This window comes from Rhinopithecus bieti, unplaced genomic scaffold (assembly GCF_001698545.2).
Source record: "Rhinopithecus bieti isolate Rb0 unplaced genomic scaffold, ASM169854v2 scaffold_6464, whole genome shotgun sequence".
Lineage (NCBI taxonomy): Eukaryota > Metazoa > Chordata > Mammalia > Primates > Cercopithecidae > Rhinopithecus > Rhinopithecus bieti.
Genome location: NW_016805195.1, coordinates 1,023,330 through 1,030,667, shown reverse-complemented (window position 1 = coordinate 1,030,667; position 7,338 = coordinate 1,023,330). Strand labels below are relative to the sequence as shown.

General features: G+C 36.0%; 1 pseudogene; it reads left to right on the top strand.

Annotated features, from left to right (window-relative positions):
- Window positions 1–405: 405 nt before the first annotated feature.
- LOC108529392 (zinc finger protein 614 pseudogene) lies at window positions 406–2,142 on the top strand (annotated as a pseudogene).
- The last annotated feature ends 5,196 nt before the right edge of the window (window positions 2,143–7,338 follow it).

The window sequence follows — 7,338 nt, the reverse complement described above, 5'->3', positions numbered from 1 at the left end:
TGGCGAGCTCCGTGGCCCTCGCCTGACTCCATCACTCCATCGTCGTCACCGCTCAGCGTTCTGTAGGCCGCGCAGGAGCGCGTCTGAATAGGAAGTGGTTTCATACATGGATGCGGCGTTTTGCCGCTGCCAGTAGTGTTTGGAGAGGTTCCAGCACAGCCCTCAATTCCTGGCTCCCAGAAGCAAGAGAACTCAAGTGAAGCAATGAAGGAAGAAGAAGGAGGTTGCTGGCCTTGGATATCATCATTTCTGGGGACAACTTTATCTGGACACTAATATTTCTGACTAGGAAAACTTCATGGCAAATGCAGAAGAGACAAAGATGTATCGTCCATGTTATCCACTATTTTCTGAGCACAGAAGAAAATGATCAAGACCCAGGAATAACTGACCCTGGAGAAGAAAATGATCAAGACCCAGAAATAACTGACCCTGGAGGATGTGGCTGTGGAATTCAGCTGGGAGGAGTGGCAGCTCCTGGAACACTGCTCAGAGGGACCTGTACCAGGATGTGATGGTGGAGAACTATAACCACTTAGTATCACTGGGGTATCAAACTAGCAAACCAGATGCACTCTCCAGGTTGGCACATGGACGAGAACCATGGATAACAGATGCTAAAATCCAGAAGAAAAATTGTCCAGGAATCAGGAAAGTAGACAGTCATCTGCAAGAGCGCTCTCCAAACCAATGATTTCTGAAGAGCGTGCAGCAATGCAGTGGAAAGAATGCATTTAGAAATATTGTACATCTCAGCAAGACACATTTTCCTCTAGCGCAAAATCGTAATACATTTGACATGTGCAGAAAAAAATTGAAATCAAAATTATGTTTAATCAACCAGAAAACATGGAATAAATAACCTTGAGTTTATTGGAGGTGAGAAAATCCTTCTACATGGTAAGTATGAACGTACGGATACCAAAACTAGATTTTCTGAAAATGCAAAATGGATCCATTCTAAATTCCAAGTCTTTAAGCATCAGAGGACTCAGAAAATTGAGAAACCCCATGCATTCATTGAATGTGAGCAAACCTTCCTCTGAAGTCTCAGCTCATTTACCACGAGAACATTCATATAGAAGAGAATCCTGGAAGTGGTCAATGTGAGAAATTGTCCAGAAGTGTCCTGTTCACTAAGCTTCTGAAAACTAATACAAGAGACAAAATCTGTATACCCAATGAATATAGAAAAGGCTCTGCTGTGAAGTGTAGTCTCATTGCACATCAATAAACTTACACAGAAGAGAAATCCTATATGTGCAGTGAGTGTGGAAAGGCCTTTACAATGAAGTGCTATCTAATTGCTCATTGGCAAACTTGTAGTGGAAAGAAACCTTATGTGTGCAATGAATGTGGAAAAGGTTTCACTGTGAAGATCAATCTCATTGTATATGGGTGAATTCATACAGAGGAGAAACCCTATATATGCAGTGAATGTAGAAAAGGCTTCACCATGAAGCACTACCTTGTTGTACATCAGCAAACCCATACTGGAGAGAGACCCCATATATGCAGTGAATGTGGAAAAGACTTTACCGTGAAGAGCAATCTCATTGTACATCAGCATACAGGAGAAAAATCTTGTATATGCAGCAAATGTGGAAAAGGCTTCACTGTCAAATGCACTCTCATTATACATCAGTGAACTCACACAGGAGAGAAATCTTATATATGCAGTTAATGTGGTAAAGGTTTCACCACAGAGTACACTCTTATTATATATCACCGAACTCATACAGGAGAAAACCCAATGAATGCAATGAATGTGGTAAAGCCTTCACCTAGAAAATATGGCTAATACAACATGAGAGATGTCATATGGGAAAGATTCCCTTTGCATAGACTGAGTGTGGAAAGTCCTATTCACACAAATACAGTCTCATTATCCACTGATAATTCACACAGGAGAGAAACCTTATGAGTGCAACGAATATGGAAAAGGCTTCACCACAAAGTACTCAATGTACATCAAACAATACATACAGGAGAGAGACCCTATGGATGCAGTGATTGTGAGAAAGCCTTCTTCTACTCATCAAACCTTGTCAAACATAAGAAGATGCACACAAGAGAAATGGGTAGAATCAGTCACGTTTAAAATTCCTATAATGAGAGTCACAGCTCCTTCCTTACAAGTGAACTTATGCAGAATGAAAACCCTACTCGTGCAGTGACTATGGAAATGCCTTTTGTGGCAACACAGACATCATTAAACATCAGTGTATTTCTAGCAAATCAGAACACAAACATGGTGCTGCCTGTTGTCAGATGTGTGCCCTCAGGAGGTAAAATAATTTGCCCTAGAGATAAACTTGATGAATACAGTAAATAAGGTAGTGCCTTTAGTGGTCTTTTACCTCACATTTTCTGTCAATGAAAACATGTTAAATAAACTATAATATATTCATGTGGGAAAAAAAAAAAAAAAAAAAAAAAAACATTGAAGTCTAAGAAGTAAGTCAATTGCAGACTCAAGTGTCAGTTGTTCTTAATGAATCCAAATAACAGAGGAAGGGCCCAGTTAGCATCCTTATGAAACTAGTAGTCCAATAAATTGTCAGGCAGGGCAGAGCAGTCAGGTAAAAGGACAACTGTGTTCTTAGCATTTAGGAGAAGTCTCAGAAAAGACATTTTGTGACAGATACACACTTGGAAAAGTGTGCTTGCTTTTCCATTTAGCTGTACTATACATAATTGGCTTTTTTTGTTGTTGTTGCTGTTGTTGTTAAAGGCAGCCCTTTTCTAGTCTCTGACTAGTTTGTCATAGACAGAATTATCTGACAAGGACATTTACTCTGAATGGTCTGAAAAACCTAGATAAGGACTTTGAAGCCCTAATTATTCTGAGCTAGTCCTCTATCCTCTGGAGCCTTGCTAACAGATATTGTAAACCATTAAGTGGTAGATGAGAGTGTGTGTGTGACCATGTGTTGTGTGTATCGTGTGTGTTTTCCTTTGTCCTTATTTTCTACAGGGGTCTTGATTATAAGAATTTAGAGGTTTTCGCTTTAATCAAACAACATTTTATAGATATCCTTGACAATTTTTTTCAGAAAAACAAATTTTTACCAACTTTTAATACACATATGGTTTATGTAGAGCATGCATTATGAAGAAAATCAGAACTTTTTTGACGCTGTACCAAAAAGTTAATGATTCACTCAGTACTTTCCAATTAGTTATTTTAAATTATGGAGACAGAATTTATGAATATAAAATGAATTTTCAGATTTTGAATAAAATATTTCTTGAAAATTATTATAGTGAGTAAACATTTATCACTGTAAACATAATTTTAGGTATTAAAGAAAAATATAAAAGCATAACTCTGTCAGTTTGTAAAGAAAGAAATAGTTTCCAGTTCATCAGTTTATTGCTTACTACTGTTCTCTGTGAAGTGATATACCAATGGAATCATTTTACAGAAGCAAACTACTCAAAAACAACTATGTGCTGAGGTTTCATATTTTGCAAATAAAAGTAATTTATGAATCAACTCATTTTATGGAAAGTCTATTTTTTTGCCAAGTATTTTCCACGGGCATACACAAGATTGACATGGTCACTGCTCTTATGGAAACCCAGATAATTAAATGAGATGTAAAGAGTACTATTATGGAGTTTTTCATAATGCCCCCAAACAAGTACTGAACTTATCCTATAGCATTACAATAAGATTCTCAGGAAAACAGTTTTGTTATATTTTATTTTTATTATGTTTGGTTATTACTGCTTTATTAGGTTTGGTTATTATTTTATCCCAATCCCATCTCAGTATATAATAAATAAAAGTAATAGCAGCAAAACAATAAATGATATAGAAGAAGTGAAAGGCAATATGAATGTTCTAGATAGAGAACAGTGTAGAAAAAAATAGAACAAAAATGGATATTCAAAACACTATAAGTAGTAATACATGATGGCAACTTATCATGAGAAGCAAAGTGTGAGGTTGTGATTACCTCGTAGTAGGTACTCACTGAAGATGTGCTGCTGTCCTTCAAGTCCTGGTGATGTAGGCTGAGGAGTTAAAAATATGAGTTTTGAGACAAAAATAAGTCAGACTCTCAAAGATATTCCAAACCATATGTCTTAGTCAAAATAGATTGTACTGAAGTAACATATAAAACCCCAATTCTTAAAAGATGAGCACACTAAAAATGTATCTCTCACATACACCTGTCCCCCACATACCTCAGAGTGCCCTTCCTTCTTATACCTATGCCATCTGGAATACAGGGCTTCAAGGTGGCCACAGAAGAGAAAGGAAGCTGGATGGTTGTGAGGTGTTTAAGTAGCCAAGCCTTGAAGTGGCTTGCCTTAGTTTCATGGCTTCTGTCCACCTTCTAGTCGTCAATACAATATTACTTCACTTGCTCCACATATTATTGCAAGAGAGGACTGCAAATGTATTCTCTATGCCCCCAAAATGTGGTGTGAACACCAAGCATTGTCTGCACCAAACCATGTTAGGTCTAAATGTTGCTATTAATAAAGTTGATGAATTATGTGCATTTATAATGAGACTAGCATGGTGAGGAACGGAAAATGCAGTCTAAAGACTAGAGAAACTCTTTTTGATATGATCCTCCAAATAAAGAGTTTAGTCACCCCATTTAGGAGTCTCTTGCTATAGGATAATTTAGTAAAAGCATTTATAAGTAATTTTTAGAATAATTAAAGTGATGTGAAGATGTTTATATGAGGACTAATGAAAAGTTTGAAATGATCAAATTAACAGAAGTATTAACTTGAAAATCTTTCTGGTACTAATAATTTCTTAGAGCAGTTGTCAAAGAAGAAATGGGCATTATTTCAATAAGCATAAATGATATATTTTACAAATCAGCCTCAGTATTTCATAGTAAAACTGTTTATTCTTCTTAGTTTTACCTTTGTACATTTCTTTTCAAAAGATACTATAAAGTTTTCTACAGGAAGCAAATTAATTTTAAATCAAGCTTATGTGGTTTAATGTAACCAATACCAAACAATATTTTTATGCTTACTAATGATTTTTCTTAATTGGACATGTATTGACACTGAATAAGGATGAATAAGGAGATGTATTTTCACATTTGACAGCGAAATTTATACATAACCACATCAAGGTCTGGCAAGAATGTGAGTCAGAACTAATATATTCTTCTAGGAGATTAATGACTGTATATAGTTTGGGGAATGTAGTATGAAAATGTACTATGTAATTATATCATAGCAATCCTACCCTTCAAAAATCTATCCTATAGAATTAAAAGCATCAGTATGTATGGCAATATGTATTAAGTTTGCAGTGGCAATGAAAGAATAATAATAATTGAGTTTAATAACCATCTTAATAAATTTTATTACGCATATACTGTGGAATAGGATACATCTAATAAAGATAATTATCCTTTTCTCTTTTGCTCCAGGAGGATATTCATTATGATGCAGGATGTTTCGCTCCTTAGCTCAGCTAAAATCTGGGTTCTTGTCTCATGACCCGGAAAAATTAGTCATGTGGACACTTTGAAAGGTGAGGAAAGCAGAATTTATTAAAAGAAAGCTCTCGGCAAAAAAAGAGGGCACGTGCTGACAGGCTCCCACTTCACAGATTGAATACCAGGCTGCCACACAGGAGCTGAAGAAGCCAGGCTCCTCCCCACTGCTTAAGGCACAAATCCCTGATGGTTCTATCCCATTCTCCCAGTGAGCAGGTGGGTCCTTAGTTTGAGCCAGTCCACATTGATTTATTTCCCTTACTCGCATGTGTTAAACTACAGAATTTTTCACCACGGGCATGTTTAGGCAAGCCTCCTGTGCACAATCACCCGGGCAGCATTTGGTTGTCTCCTGTCTCTGTCAATAGTTTATAGTGAAACATGAAAAGGGAGTTGCTGGGAACCTAAACAGTAGAATAGACCTTTATAAGTAACTTGATACAAATTTATGTGTGCCTATACATGATTAGAATTATATATTTATGATATAAATTGTAGAGGATGACATTATACTTGACTCTTAATACCTACTAATTTAAAAGGCTGAGATTGGGAGTGAAAAAGATAAAATGTGGCAAACCAAAAAAGGTGGCAACATTGTAGAAAACAGTATTTTATCCAGTGAACATGCAATACAAGATACAATCTATCATATTGTCTGAAATGTATTAATATGGTTAAGAACAAAATCTGGAATATTACATGTACAAATGAACATTTAGTTCTTTAGCTGACTGAGAGGTGGGAAGTATATATCTTGAAATGTTATTACTTTAATTTTTTCAACAATCAAGTACCATTATTTTCTTTAAAAATAAATCCATCAAATATTCATGAAAACAATTGTACACTATGATGCATGTTTGAAACTTTGTTTGTCTGTGCTTTTTATATACTCTCAGCGTGGGAACCTTGTTTTTGAAATACATTCTATTATTGCCCTGAAATATACTAGTATCATGGATTACACCCCACTGTTATTTAATACTAGCTCAGTGGTTGTCGTAATGACGAGGAGGTAAAAATTTGACTTTTCACAAAACTTTCAAAATGTTGACCCCCTCAACCCCCCATCAAAATCTGTCAAAATTGTTGCCTCCTTCAGATCCCTTTTTATATTCTGTCAGTAAATCTGTCAAAACCCAGTTTTTCTTATTCGTATGAATTTGCTGAAGACATTTCCCCAAGCATCTAGCTCTGAATTCTGTTAGATAAAAAATCGCCGATATGTGAACTCTGAGTAAAATACAGCAATTTTAAGTAATATTTTTTTTTGTTTTTTTTTTTAGTGAGAACCTATCATACAAAACATATATAGAGCAAAAGCTAAGGCTGTTAGGCTATCAAAACCTCTTCCTCTTTTTAGAAGCACTTTCCCCACTTAAATACTTTCACACCAGTGGCACAGTCCCTAAAATAAAGGACTTGAAGGCAATACTGACCTTGTGTGCTCCTGCTCAAAAGGACCTTCCTTTCTTGTAAATCTCAGAACTAAAAAATGCAAGAATGTCTGTCCCCAGTAATTCACGTTATAGAAGGATCATCTGTGCCTACAGGTGCCTGTGAGTTTACAGCATGCTTCAGATAGTGCGTTTTCAAAGGCCAGCTGCCTTCTATCAAGGCTTTGAAGAAAGGTTCTCAGAAACTGCCTGAGAGTAGTTTCCAGAAAATCTGTTAGTTATCAGCCCAAATAAACAATCTGATTTCTCAATTCTTATGCTGCTAGTTTTCAGAAAGCAACTAGTTAATTAACCTATCAAAACATCTGTTGAATAAAATTAGATAAAATAAAATGTACTTAGATGCTTCTAAAAATTGTGATATTCTGTTTCCAGGGTATATGTTTTCACCT